General features: G+C 36.0%; 1 protein-coding gene across 5 annotated transcripts in view; it reads left to right on the plus strand.

Annotated features, from left to right (window-relative positions):
• Positions 1 to 15,441, plus strand: part of LOC101101037 (small ubiquitin-related modifier 2) — a 161,515-nt gene that overhangs the window by 134,096 nt on the left and 11,978 nt on the right. The window lies entirely within an intron of this gene.

Consider the following 15,441-nt stretch of genomic DNA (forward strand, 5'->3'; position numbering starts at 1 on the left):
CAGAGTACATCCATACTGTGGAGTGTTATTCAGCCATAAAAAATAATGAAGTACTAATACTTGATACAACATGGGTGAGCCTCAAAAATAAGTGAAAGAAGCAAGACACAAAAGGCCACATATTAGGTTATTCCATTTATATGAAATACTGTAACAGGTAAACCTGTAGTGACAGAAATCTGATCACTGGTTGCCAGGGGCTGGAGGGGGAGGAAAATGTGTAGTGACTACTAATTTGTATGTGGTTTCCTTTTGAGATGATGAAAACACATTGAAACTAGTTAGAGGTAATGGTGGCACAAATTGTGGATGTACTAAATGCCACTGAGTTGTATACTTTAAAATGATTAATTCTGTTATAAGAATTTCACTTCAATAAAAACAAAGAAAAGTAACCAATCAGATCAGGAACTTTATTAAGGAGTTCATATTAACAATTTTGAGATGAAATGGGAAACATTTAAAGATTTTAGTAAGTGGTGTGAGAATACAAAATTTGTACTTCGAAAGAGACAATATTAGAATTTTCAATTATGTTCACATTTCTTTATAATTTTCAAATTTGGTGTGCTTCATAATGTGAGAATATTATTTCTTTGTGTGTGTGTGTGTGTGTGTGTGTGTGTGTGTGTGTGTGTGTGTTTCAGGGCCACATGATGAGAAATGTTTGGAGATTTTAATTTATAAAACTCAGAGACTACACATGTATGAATGTCATCTGAAGACACAGAAAGTTAAAAATAATGAATGATGACTCAACCATTTCAGTCTCCACTCAGCAGGTTCTAAAAACCTGTCACAAAACTGGACTATGCACACATCTTTTTTACCTGTTGAATTCTTTGTCCCCAAAACACACAGATGCATACACATACTCACAATATGTAAATACATATACACACACAAAATAAAACCCAAAAGTTATGGTAGATACCAAAAAGGCCTGATATTGATATAGGTGTTCTAACCTTATTGCATTGAAATATACCGGCTAAATGTTCCTACTTCCAAGACAAATTGGCATGTCCCAAATGTCATCATAATGTTTTGTTGGATGTCAGCTGTCTATGGCAATCTGAAAGTACTAATTCATCCCCAAAGACCAAAGCTTAATATGTACTTTAGCCATACAAATCCATCCCAATATAATGAATAAAGGAAAATATAAAATCTTAGAGATAATGCAAATCAGTCACCAATGAATATGCATAGGAGAGAGAGGAGGCATTTTAAACACTGGGATATGGAGTACATGATGATTAACAGGTTGGTATTTTCAATGTGAGACAGAGATATCAAGTCCAGTCCTAATTTAGGAACACCTTACAGCCTGACATAATACACTGCCAGACTGGAATGCATTTCAAATTCTACACAGCCTTCACCATTTACATGGCACAGATGACTCTGAAACTCAAAGATAGTATAAGAGCATGTATGAGACATGTCTAATGTCCTTAACTGAGTGCCTCAAGTTTGAATCCCTGCCTACAATGTTCTGGTTCCCTGAATCCACCCAACAACAAACACACACACAATTCTACTAAGGTTGGGTTACTTGACATTTCTGATACCAGATCCCGGTATACAGTGGGTCCTCTCAGTGCATAACTCTGCTCAGTATTTTGACTGGAAGGCAAAAACAAAACAAAACAAAAAAAACCCACTGCAACTAAAGTTGACACAATTTTTAGTCACTGGGGTGCTTTCATTAGGGTCCTAAATTTATCCTCAGAGGTGTAACCTTACAAAACACATCAATTGCTCACATATGTTTCACAATGCTAAAACTGAATGAAGGAATGAAGGAATGAATGAGTTATGACAGAAAATGTCAAAATGTGCATGCAATAGTTTCTTGTAGCTGCTATAACAAATTACCACAAACTTGGTGGCTTAAAACAACAGCAATTTTTCTGCCAGGGTTCTGTAGGCCAGAAGTCCAAAATAAAGGTGTCTAGGGCTATTTTCTCCAAAGTCTCAAGGGGAGAATTCTTCCTTGTTTCTTCAAGCTCCTGGTGGCACCAGGAATTACTTGGCTTGTGCCTGCCTAACTTCAGTCTCTGCTTCCATTTTCACAAGGCCTTCTCCTCTTATGTCTCTCATAAGGACATCATTGGATTTAAGACCCATATAGGTAATCCAGGATGATCTCTTCTCAAGACCCTCAACTTAATTATGTTTGCAAAGACCTCCTTTTTTCTAAATAAGGTAACATTCACAGGATACAAGTATTAAAGTATGAATACATCTTTGGGGGGCTACCACTGAACTCACTACAGTGCATATAGAAATTAATCTAATAAGAAAGTCAAACCTGAGCAATATGTGGGAATCAGATTTTCTTGTCATATAGAAAGTGGAGAGAAAGGGAGAATGAGAGAAATAGAGAAAGAAAGAAAGAAAGAAAAAGGGAGAGAGGGAGGGAGAGAGAGGAAGGGAGGGAGGAGGGAGGAGGAGCTATTCTTCTCTGGTCATAGCAGTCTCTAGGTCTGTCATAAGGCCAGGTAGGTTTGTACAAGTTGAATGTCCAAGGACTCTTGGCCTCTTTGGAATAATATAAGGAGCAGAGAACAAAGAATGAGTCCCCCGGGTTCAGAGAAAGGCAATCCAGACACTCAAGCACTGACATAGCCAACTTTTCGTGGCAATCAGAAATTACTAATTCTTCTTCAGTGGCAGTTGGAAAATAATCCCCCCTTTAGTATAGATCATATGCAGAAAAGCCTGACCTTTACCACTTCCAAATATCTAGGTCAGTGTATATGAAAATTGTTGTGAGAGATTCCCTTAAGAGAAACACCCATAGTGCCCTGTGTAATAGGGACCAAGGGAGACAAGATCTTGTATGTCTCACTGAGGAAAGTGAATTCCACACGAAATGCTGAAACTTACACTTTGACAATGGATAATGATGCTCAGAGATTATGGTAAATTTTTAAAAATTTTTTTAATGTTTATTTTTGACAGAGAGACAGAGACAGAGTGCAAGCGGGGGAGGGGCAGAGAGAGAAGGAGACATAGAATCCAAAGCAGGCTCCAGGCTCTAAGCTGTCAGCACAGAGCCTGACATGGGTCTCGAACTCACAAACTGTGAGATCATGACCTGAGCCGAAGTCGGATGCTTAACCGACTGAGCCACCCAGGCGCCCCTATGGTAATTTTATTTTAAATAAAATTAAGTAGAGTTGATGAAAACTATAAATTTTTCATCATAGTATTCAAGTAAAAGCATTTTCTGTCATGTATGGTTTTTCTGGCTAGACAGACAGAATTGAGTTTTTGTGGTAGAGTCCAGGAAACGGCCCTTAACTGTGCTAAGGGCTAATTCATGAGCTGTGTTTCAAAATATTAATTCTCCCATCCAAGTACCAACCAGGCCCAACCCTGCTTAGCTTCCAAGATCAGATGAGATCGGGCGCGTTCAGGGTAGTATGGCCATAGACATTTGGATGTAAATTTTAAAAAATACAAAATAAAATTAAAAAATAAGTAAATAAATTTCAGAACTAAAAAAAATATATTAATTCTCTTCAAAAGTTAGAAAATACAAATCAGTATCCCAGCTATACTTGCAGCCTTCATTTCAAGGTTGTAAAAAAGCAGACCTGAACCACCTGCCAACTATAGACTCTGTGTGTATACAAATTTCCCATGTGAACAGAAAGTTCACCTTTTATAGATAAAGAAAAAGGGAATGGGGGTGTAACATATGGGATTACTTTATTTTCTAAAGACATTGTTTCTTTTTTTCTAGAAATTAGATCATTCATGTTATTCTGAAATTTGCTATTTTCATACAACTTGACATCATTGTATGTAACTTCAGGTTCCACCTCATTATTTTATTTATTTTTTTAAAGTAGTACACATAATAATTTCACCACTTTATTTTTTAAATATAATTTATTGTCAAATTGGTTTCTATACAACACCCAGTGCTCATCCTAAGTGCCCTCCTCAGTGCCCATCACCCACTTTCCCCTCTCCCACCTCATTATTTTAAACAGCTGCATTACTATTCCATTATTCAGACATATGTATCATGCAACATAATAATTCATTACCTCTTTTAAAAATTTTAATAATTTCTCTCTCTCCTTTGAGCTTGTATATAACTACAGATAAGTGCTACCTGCTTATAGGAGCCAGCACTGTGGTGTGAGATGGAAAGAGAAAAACACTCAAAGCAATCAGGCAGCTAGTGACATTAAGTGCATATTTAACAGCCTCCAGATCCGTGGAAAATTCCATCCTTACCTAAAGACACATTCATGTGTGCATGGGGTGGGGAGGGGAGATCATAATGTAAGAAAATGAGATATGCCATATTCACCTCAATTTTTCTGGTTATAAAAATGGTAACTGAAAATTTTTTTTTAATTTCTTAATGTTTCTCTTTGAGAGAGAGAAACACAGAGTGCGAGCAGGGGAGGGAAAGAGAGAGAGGGAGACACAGAATCTGAAGCAGGCTCCAGGCTCTGAGCTGTCAGCACAGAGCCTGATGTGGGGCTCAAACCCACGAACTGTGAAATCATAACCTGAGCCTAAGTCGGAGGCTTAACTGACTAAGCCACCCAGGCACCCCAAAGTAACTGAAAAATTTTAAAAGATGATAAAAATTGTAGGTAAGACAAATACTCAGACATTTTGTGTTAACACTTAGGTTTATATACTTAAAATTTTTACTCTCTTCATACATACATATTTGAATGAACTATTTGCAAAGGCTTTCCCTTTTAAACTCAAAAATGGATTTTTCTCGTTTTCCCTTTTAAACTCAAAAATGGATTTTTTACATTGACATCCATTTAAATGGCAGAGTAGGAACTGCAGGTACCTTTTCCTTCCCAGAAATACCTAATAACCTGGCAAAAACTGTCAAAATCAACCTTTTTAAAACTCTATAAGATAGTCAAATATTAACCAGCAAACAAACATTTAACTAGAAGAAAGGCCACTGAAACACAGCACTCAAGGAAATCTCTGTCAAACCACTAGCTTAGTTTAGCACTAAAGTAACAAGAGTCTTCAGAGACAATACAAGGCAAAGTACAGTCTTTATAAAAAATCACTCAGAAGAAACACTAATAGTGAACAAATAAAACCCACAAGAAGCAACAACAATCTTGAGGAGGATGAAGCATCTGAATTCCAAAGTTAACACATCATAATACTTAAAATGACTAGTTTTCAACAAAAAAATTATGAGATGTACAATGAAACAAGAAGTATGGCCCAATCACAGGAGAAAAAAAATAAATTAGTTAACAGAAATTTTCTGTGCAGAAGTACAGACATGGGACTCACTAGAGCTAAGACTTACTATAAAAATGAGCTGTCTTAAATATGCTCAAAGAGCTAAGGGAAAACATTGGCAAATGCATAAAGGAAACTAAGAGAATGAAGTCTTACAAAATAGAGAATATTAATAAAGAGATGGAAATTATAAAATGGAACAAAATAAAATTTCTGGAGCTCAAGGGTACAAAAAAAATGAAAAGTTCATGAGAGAGGTTCAACATCAGATTTGAGCACGCAGAAGAAATATCAGCAAATTTGAATAGGTCAGTTGAGATTAAGTTTGAAGAGCAGAAAGAAACTAAAAGGATAGAAATGAACAGAACCTAAGAGATTTGCGTGACATCATCAAGTGGACCAACATATTTATAAATGGGGGCCTCAGAAGGGATAGAAATAAGAGCAGAAAGAGTATCTGAAGATATAAAGACTGAAAGCTTCTCAACTTTGAAAAAAAGGCACAAATCTACACATCCAGGAAACTTCATATACCTCTAAGCAGGATACATTCAATGAGATCTACATAAAGACACATTCAGTCAACCTGTCAAAAGACAAATACAAAAACATGAAAGCAGCAATAGAGAAGGAATGTTCACAGGGGATCCTCAATAAAATTAATAGCCGATTTATTTATTTTTTTTCAGAGAGAGCATGAGCAGGGGAGGGGCAGAGAGAGAGTCCCAAGAAGGCTCTGCACTGTCAGCACAGAATCCAATGCAGGGCTTGGATCTCACAAACCGTGAGATCTTGACCTGAGCTAACATCGAGAGACGCTTAACCAACTGAGCCACCCAGGTACCACAGTAACCCAATATTTCATCAGAAACCATGGAAGGCAAAAGGCAGTGGATAACATATTTTAAGTGCTGAAATTAAAAACAAAAATTGTTTCCCAAGTACACTATAACCAGCAAAATTATCCTTTGAAAATTAAATACAAATTAGAACATTCCCAGATTAAAAACAAAAAAAAAAAAAGCTGAGGAAGCTCCTTGCTAGTGCATCTTCTCTACAAGAAATGCTAAAGAGTCTTTCAGATAGAAATGAAAGGAGAGCAGACATGAATTCAGTTCCATACAAAGAAATAAACACTAGAAAATGTAACAACATAAGCAAATATAAAAGCCAGTATTATTATATTTTTGGTTCATAGCTCATCTATTTTTCCTATATGATTTAAAAAACAAATGCATTTAAAATTATAAACTATTATTAATGGGCACACAATATAGAAAAATGCAATTTCTGAAAATAACATAAAGGAGGAGTGACAGCAATTTGTAGAAGGAGATATTTTTTAATGCTTTTAAAGCAAAGTTGATATTCATTCAACTAGTTTGTTATTAGTTTAAAATGTCCACTGTAATCCCCAAAGTAACCACTAAAAAATAACTTAAAAATAAAGAAAATAAGTGAGAAAAGAATTAAAGTGATATACTATAATCAGTTAAACACAAATGAAGATAGAAATGAAGGAATTAAGGAATAAAATAAGTATGACATATAAAAAACAAATAGCAAAATGTCAAAAGTAGTTCATTCATTATAAATAATGACTTTAAGTGTAAAAGGATTAAATTCTAAGCTAAAAGTCAGAAATTGGCAGAATGAATAAATAACATGCTCCCACTGTGTACTGTTTATAAGACTTACTTTGTATCCAAAGATGCAAATAAGTTGAAAGTAAAAGAATGGAAGAAGATATTCCATGCAAATAGTAACCAAAAAAGAGCTGAGATGGCTATATTAATATCAGACAAAAGGGAATTTAAGTCAATATTATTACAAGAGACAAAGAATGACATTATATATGGATAAAAAGTTCAATCCATCAAGGATATATAATGATTATAAACATGTACAGGCAAACTTCATTTTATCGCACTTCACTTTATTGTGCTTTGCAGATTGGCACCTTTTTTTACAAACTGAAGGTTTGTGGCAACTGCATTGAGCAAGTCTGTTGCACCATTTTTCTAACAACATTTGCTCACTTTCTGCCTGTAAATCATATTTTGGTAATTCTCATAATATTTCAATTTTTCATTATTATATTTGTTATGGTGATCTATGACCAGTGACCTTTGAGGTTACTCTTGTAATTGTTTTGGGGCACCACAAACTGCAACCATATAAGACAGTGAACTTAATCACCAACTGTTGTGTATGTTCTGACTGCTCCACTGACTGTTCCCTCATCTCTCTCTTTTCCCTTGGGCCTCCCTATTCCTTGAGACACAAAAATATTGAAATTAGGCCACTTAATAACCCTACAAGGGCCTCTAAGTGTTCAAGTGAAAGGAAGAGTCACATGTCTCTCACTTTAAATCAAAAGCTAAAAATGATTAAGCTTAGTGAGGAAGGCATGACAAAAGCTGAGATAAGCCAAAAGCTGGGCCTCTTGCACCAAAGAAGTGCATTTGTGAATGCAAAGTAAAAGTTCTTTAAGGAAATTAAAAGTGCTATTCCAGTGAATACATGAGTGATAAGAAAGCAAAACACCCTTATTGCTGATATGGAGAAGGTTTTAGTCGTCTAGATAGACAATCAAACCAGCTACAACATTCTCTTAAATCAAAGCCTAATCTAGAGCAGAGCCCTATGTCTCTTCAATTCTGTGAAGGCGGAGAGAGGTGAGGAAGCTGCTGAAGAAGAGTTAGAAGCTATCAGAGAGAGGTTGGTTCATGAGGTTTAAAGACAGAAACCATCTCTAGAAGATGTAAAAGTGCAAGGTGAAACAACAAGTGCTGATGTAGAAGCTGTAGCAAGTTGTCCAGAAGATCTAGCTAAGATAATTAATGAAGGTGGCTACATTAAACAACAGGTTTTCTTTTTTTTAATTTTTTAACATTTATTTATTATCGAGAGAAAGAGACAGAGCATGAGCATGGAAGGGGCAGAGAGAGGGAGAGACACAGAATCCGAAGCAGGCTCCAGGTTCCAAGCTGTCAGCACAGAGCCTGTCATGGGGCTCGAACCCACGCACCGCAAGATCATGACCTGAGCCGAGTTGGACGCTCAACCAACTGAGCCACCCAGGCACCTCTAAACAACAGATTTTCAATGTAAATGAGATGATCTTCTTTTGGAAGAAGATGCCATCTAGGACTTTCATAGCTAGAGAGGAAAAGTCAATGCCTGACTTCAAAGCTTCAAAGGGCAGGGTCACACTCTTGTTAGGGGCCAGTGCAGCTGGTGACTTCAAGTTGAAGCCAATGCTCATTTACCATTCCAAAAATCCTGGGATCCTTAAGAATCATGCTAAATATACTGTGCTTGTGCTCTATAAATGGAATAACAAAGGCTGGATGACATTTCATCTATTTACAACATGATTTACTGAATATTTAAACCTCACTGTTGGGACCTAATGCTCAGAGAAAAAAAGGTGTTGTGTTGTTTGATTTTTTTTCATAATATTACTGCTCATTGACAATGCATCTGGTCATCCCAGAGCCTTGATGGAGATGTAAAAGATTAATGTTGTTTTCGTGCCTGCTAATACAATATCCATTCCATAGCCCATGGATCAAGGAATAATTTTGACTTTTAAGGCTTACAATTGAAGAAATACATTTCATAATGTTACAGCTGCCATAGATAGTGATTCCTCTGATGGAAATGGGTGAAATAAATTTAAAGCCTTCTGGAAAGGATTCACCATTATAAATGACATTAAGAACATGTGTGATTCATGAGAAAAGGTCAAAATATCAACATTAACAGAAGTTAAAAAGAAGTTTATTCCAACCTTCACGGATGACTTTGAGTGTTTCAAAACTTCAGTGGAGGAAATAACTCCATGTGCAAGTGAAATAGCAAGAGAACTAGAATTAGAAGTACAGCCTGAAGATGTGATAGAATTTCTTCAATGTCATGATAAAGTTTCCAGGGATGAGTAGTTGCTTCTTATGAGTGAGGAAAAAAAATGGCTTCTTGAAATGGAATCTACTCCTAGTGAAGATGCTGTGAAGAATGTTGGAATGACAACAAAGGATTTAGAATATTGCATCAACTTAGTTGATAAAGCAGTGGCATGACTTGACAGGATTGACTCCAATTTGAAAGAAGTTCCACTGTGGGGAAAATGCTATCAAACAACATCACATACTACAGAGAAATCACTTGTGAAAGGAAGAGTCAATCAATGGGACAGACTTTATTGTCCTATTTTTAAAAATTGCCACAGCCACCCCAATTTCAGCAACCACCACCCTGATCAGTCAGCAGCTATCAACATCAAGGCAAGACCCTCTACCAGCAAAACGATTATATCTCACCAAAAGCACAAATCATAGTTAGCAATTTTCAACAATAAAGTATTTATAAATTAAGGTATACATATTGTTTTTATTTTTTTATGTTTATTTATTTTTGAGAGAGGGAGCGGGGGACAGGATCTGAAGTGGGCTCTGCGCTGACAACAGCAAGCTACAGCCATAACTGCCATATCTCCGATGAATGCTTATATATGTGAAGTGAATTTCTTGCAGACAACATATAATTATGTCATGTTTCTAATCCATTTGTCCAATATTTGTTTTTAATTGGTATATTTAGATAATTTCTGGCTAACAAAGATGAAAATTCTAGGCTCTCTACTTGGTCTTCTTTGACACCATCCCAATGGGGTTTGAGGTGTTTTGTTATAACCCCAGGAGAGTGAAGATGTAGGTGCTGGCATGGGTGAAAATGGGGCACAATTTTTTTCTATGATGTTTGGCTGGAGTAGAGCAGTTATTGTGTAACAATTTGGTCTTTTGGGGCTGTCTCTTTCTTTTTTTCCTTTGGCTGGAAAGAACAGGCTTTTATTGGAGCTTTTCTGTCTGCATCTGTTGAATTTTCTGGGTTGCTGGCTTCTTCACTTCCATATCTGGTATGCATAAAGCAAAAAGAAAACCCAGAGAGACCCCACTCTTATGTTGTTCTTTGGGTCCTGAGGTCCCTAATCAATCTGGTTTCTGTCTACATTTCAGAGTCTTCTTGTGTGTGTTTTGTATATAATGTCAAGGGGTTTTAGTTGCACCTAGTGAAAGGAATATGGGAAATCACATCTACTCCATCTTCCCAGAAGTGGACAGAGAGTTGGAGATGCTCAGAAGGCAACTGGATATATAAACTAAAAGTTCAAGACAGGGGTTTAGGCAGGATATATGAACCTGGGGGTCACTAGAAGATAGGTGATACATAAAGCATAATCCAGGACAAGATCATATAGGGAGTGATTGTAAGTAGAAAAGAGAAGACATCCACAGGCTGTCCTCCAGTGTTTAGAAGATGTAGAGATGAGGAGGATCCAGCAAGGGGGTCTAAGAAAGAGCCATCAGAAAGATAGGAGAAAACCTAGGAAAGTATGGTTTCCAAGAATTCAGGTGAAGATAGTATGTCAGGAAGCAGGGTGTGATCAACTGTGTCCACTGCTAATGAAAGATCAAGTAAGCAGAATAATGAGAATGGACTATGGGATGTAGATATATGAATGCTGTTTGGTGGCTAGTTATATGGCTGCTTTGGTGGATCTTTTGCTTTATTTTTTTCATCAGGTATACATCCTAAGGATTATTTGTTAGAAGGATAGAAAAAGCCATCAATTCAACCACTTAATCCTATTTACAGGATCCCTGACAATGGTTTGTCTAGTCTTTGCTTAAACACTTAGCAGTGGCAGTTAGCTCACAGTGTAAAACTGTCATTTCCATTTCTAGAGAAGCCCTAACAGTGCCTTGTGTTGAATACATGTACACTCTAAATTCCTACTCCTAATTCATATTTCTGCTTTTGTGGTCACACAATATAAAGAAATGCTGCCAGATATTCAAAAGATACTTCTGATTTTTGGAAAAACTTGCATTGTTTAACTTCTACCATATTGGAGCCTTCTGAAGAGTGGCACCTGCAAGGATGATGACATCCCCCCACAGGCAGGAGCTACCCAGGTTTAGGAGGACCCTGCTTTGGTCCCATCTCACCACTCCATCCCCAATTACACATAGTTTTTTTTAAAAAAGCCCCACTAAGTACACGTAATCACTGAGCAATATTCCCCACTCCCACTTCCAAATATAGTTCCCCTGCTCCAGACCACGGTTTTATCATTGACTGTCACTCATCTTTCCTATGTTTCATCTGTCACCAAGCAGTTGGAAGTCCCTGTGCTAAACCCATCAGAGGCCTAATGTTTACAGTTTCATGATTGGTTTACCATGTCTGCAAGCCCTTATTACAGGTGCACAGTTGGAATAACCCAGCCACTACCCATGTGACCCACTAGTGACCTCTAAATCTGGCACCACCCCAAATACCATTCAATTGTCCAATACCAACTCACCATAACATGGAATTAAGACATGAGGTTTAAAAAAAGTTGCCACCCCACTCTAAAATAAAGTTGCTGCTACAAGCTCATGTTAGTGGGCATGAGAATACTTTATCCAAGTTACTAAGCCTACCAGCCATATACATAGATGAGAGAATGTTCCAGAAAAACTAAGGTACAGAGGAAGTGTCATGCAGATAAAAGTCACTGGGTAGCTGACTTCCCAGAGATTCAGAAAAACTTCTCTAGAGGAGTTATCAAAGTCACCCCTACACCAATCAACCTGGAGTGGACACCAACTCACTTTGACCTCACTGAATGGTAGAAAATGTCTTTGATTATCTCTGTTGCAGCATGATTAAGATGTCATATGCCATTTTTCTGTTTGCATAACTGCTCCCAGAATAAAGGAACAGTCAGTGAAATCAGAAGTGGCCCTACGTAAAGAGAAATAATGTTCACATCCAATCAACCCTTCACTCTTACTTACCACTCTTCTCCCATCATCATTATTATTATTATTATTATTATTATTATTATTATTTAAATAAAGCCTTTCAACAACACACTCTCAATTATGCACCCTTTCCTGCCTTCTTGGACTGGGAAATACTTTTCAATTGATAGTATTACTTCACCAACCCAGTCCTTACAACTATTACATTCATGCACTTGGTCAGTTAGCATTCATGTTCTAACGTCTATCCCAATCCTCATTCCTAGAATTGACAGTCACTCATTCTCCTCTAGCCCTATATGCTACTAGGCAGTTGGAATCCACAGCTCTCAGCCAATTAGGGTCTCAAAGTTGGCTACCCTATTTTTGTCTTATCCAGGCAGCAGCTCATCCAAAAGAGCATAAACCTCAGAGCAGGACCTACACTTTCTCTTCACATTCCAGCTTTCCCAAAGCACCGAACATTCCCTTCTTCCCCACATTACTGCATTCTTACATCCCAATATCAAATGCAGTTATAGAGAATTTAGGAGATCTTTTGGTAGTCAGTTTCTATATCATCATTTTTTGTTTCAGATATGGTTATATTATAGTCAGTAATAGTTATCATTGTTATTATCATTGTAGTTATTGCTATAGTTAGCTATAGTTATAAAGTTATGGTTATAGTTGCAGTTAAGCTACTTATGGTTATCTATAAGTAATTGCAGTTAACATAGTTATTTTTAGTTACTAAATAGTTGTGGGTCCTAGTTGTGAATAATTCTAGTTAACTCTAGCCAAACATAGTCACCATAGCTAACTATTCATTGTAAATAGTTATGGCAACCAATTAGCAGTAGACACCATTCATGACTGCTACCTAGCCATGGCTATTAAACATGGCTACTAGCTACTTGTGGTAACTAGTTGTGACCACTGGAGATCATTGGTGGTAGTTTTGGTTACAGGTAATGTTTGATATTACGTAATTATGGTTGGTTGTACTTATGGTTAATTGTATTCAGTTTTGAGTATAATTTTAATAGGTACGGTGGGTTATAAGTAGTTATGGTGTTCAAATTATAGTTATTTGATATAGAATGTAATAAATTCACAGATGTATCTTCAGATCTTCCAAAGCTTTCATAATGCATGCCCACTGGGCAACACTATTTTATTCAATCACAATCACTTTGTTACTTACAGAGAATATAAAGTGTAATGTCTTTCAACACAAGTGTAGCTACCATCTATCCTGTTACATCACTATATTACAATATCATTGACTATATTTCTTATGTTGTGCCTTTTACTCCTGTGACTTATTCATTCCATAACTGGAAGACTGTATCTCCCTGTCTCCTTCATCCCTTTTGCCCAACCTCCCACCCTAAGATGTAATTCTTTAACACAAAGCCATGTTTGTAAATTCCTGGAAGATTTCTTACCTTCTGCATCCCATTTGTTATTATCATACTTCAGAGGCACCTGACAAGCAAAATACCAACCACTTGTGCAATTCTTAGAGGGAGGTAAACCATAAGAGACTCTTGGATACTGAGAACAAACTGAGGGTTAATGGGGGATGGGGGAGAGGGGACAGTGGGTGATGGGCATTGAGGAGGACACTTGTTGGGATGAGCACTGGGTGTTGTATGGAAACCAATTTGACAAATTATATTATTTAAAAAAAAGAATAATGAAATTTAAGATGACTTGTTTTCATACACATATGTGCATAGGCACCTATGCATATATGTACACATTCAATCTAGGTTATCCCAAAACAATGTCATACTTGGTTGTATTCTGATATACCCTTATTTATTATTTATTTATTTATTTATTTATTTATTTATTTATTTATTATGCTAAATGAATAAAATCAAGAAAGTTTATTATTGACAACCATTAACTTTCTCCCTGCGTGTGTCTGCAGGGCTCTGATGCTTGAATTATAATTAAAAAATCATCCATCTTTGCATGGGCACCCATGAAGTATCATAGAAAAAAAGGCAAATTGAAAAATAATAAGCAAAATATGCTCCAATATATATATATATATATATATATATATATATATATGTAAAACAAAAGTTTTCCATCATGAAACATGATAAACATGTTTTTTATATTACTAAAAAAAGTCATTATAGACTTAATAAGATAGACAAAATTAGATATAGGTATCTAGTCATACAGCAGTAGTAGTAGTAATAAAAAGGAAATTTTGCTGAGTGATTATTTTCTTTCCAGATATTGTACTTTGGAATTTCATGTGAATTTTCATATTTGAAACTCACAACAAAAACATCAAGGAGATACCTAATAATTCTACAGCTCATATTTTTATGAGAATTAAGTGAGAAAGCATGTAGAAAATACATTAGAAACCGAAAAGCCATAGAAATGCAGAAGCAATCATAGTATCACAACCATAAATTCCATAACTACTAAATTCCATTTGAATAGGTTGAATTCCTACTTGAAACCTACTTATCTAACTGCAAAGAAGTAAGTAATTGTGAATTTTTAATATGAGTTAAAATTCCCTTTTTCCCATACCCAAAGGTTTCTAGATGTTAGTTCTTCTGGAAGAACCCATGGTAAAGCTGGATTAGAAGAACACAATGTTCTTCCAAAATCATGCTTCTTGGAGCTCAGTTCTCTGAATAAAATGAACTCTTAGAAGAGAGTAGAGTATTGCTTAGAAAGGCAAAGTCTGAAAGTGAGGGTGCTATTTTATCTTTTTGGTATTATGATTTAAAGCATTTAACAATGAAATTATGGGGCACAATGTTTATTTAAAACTATTTCAGAAAATCTGTAAGTGTAATCATCCAAGTAGAATAGTCTGAAAATGATGAGAAGACTATTGAAGTAAGGTATTATAGCAAAAAGTAAATACACAAAAATCAATAGATCCCCTGTCCACAAACAAAAATCAGCCAGCATACACAGTGAAAATATAAATATAATAAAAACAGGAGCAAAATTATAATTTCTAGGCATAACCTCATTGTATCCTTTCCAGACATCTAAGAAGAGGCAGAATTCCCTAAAGAAAAATAATCTGGACTGCATAACGTATTAGATACCTATATCAAGGGATGAGCAAGATCTTATCAAACAGCATACAGCATATAGACTTATCACTTATTTTGTTTATTCTCATAGTCCTTTATCATATAATATTATTATACATTTTGCAACACAGGATTGTTTTCTGTTTGAATGAGGCAATAAATCACTATCAGAACTCTAACTGCAATTAGAAGGGTAGAATGGACAATTCATACTATCTACTGCATTTATTTTAAAATTTATGTACTTCTACTCAAAAGTGCAATTAGTCTATTATTTTTAGTTATCTTTACCAGGT

Source organism: Felis catus, chromosome X (genome assembly GCF_018350175.1).
Source record: "Felis catus isolate Fca126 chromosome X, F.catus_Fca126_mat1.0, whole genome shotgun sequence".
Classification (NCBI taxonomy): Eukaryota; Metazoa; Chordata; class Mammalia; order Carnivora; family Felidae; genus Felis; species Felis catus.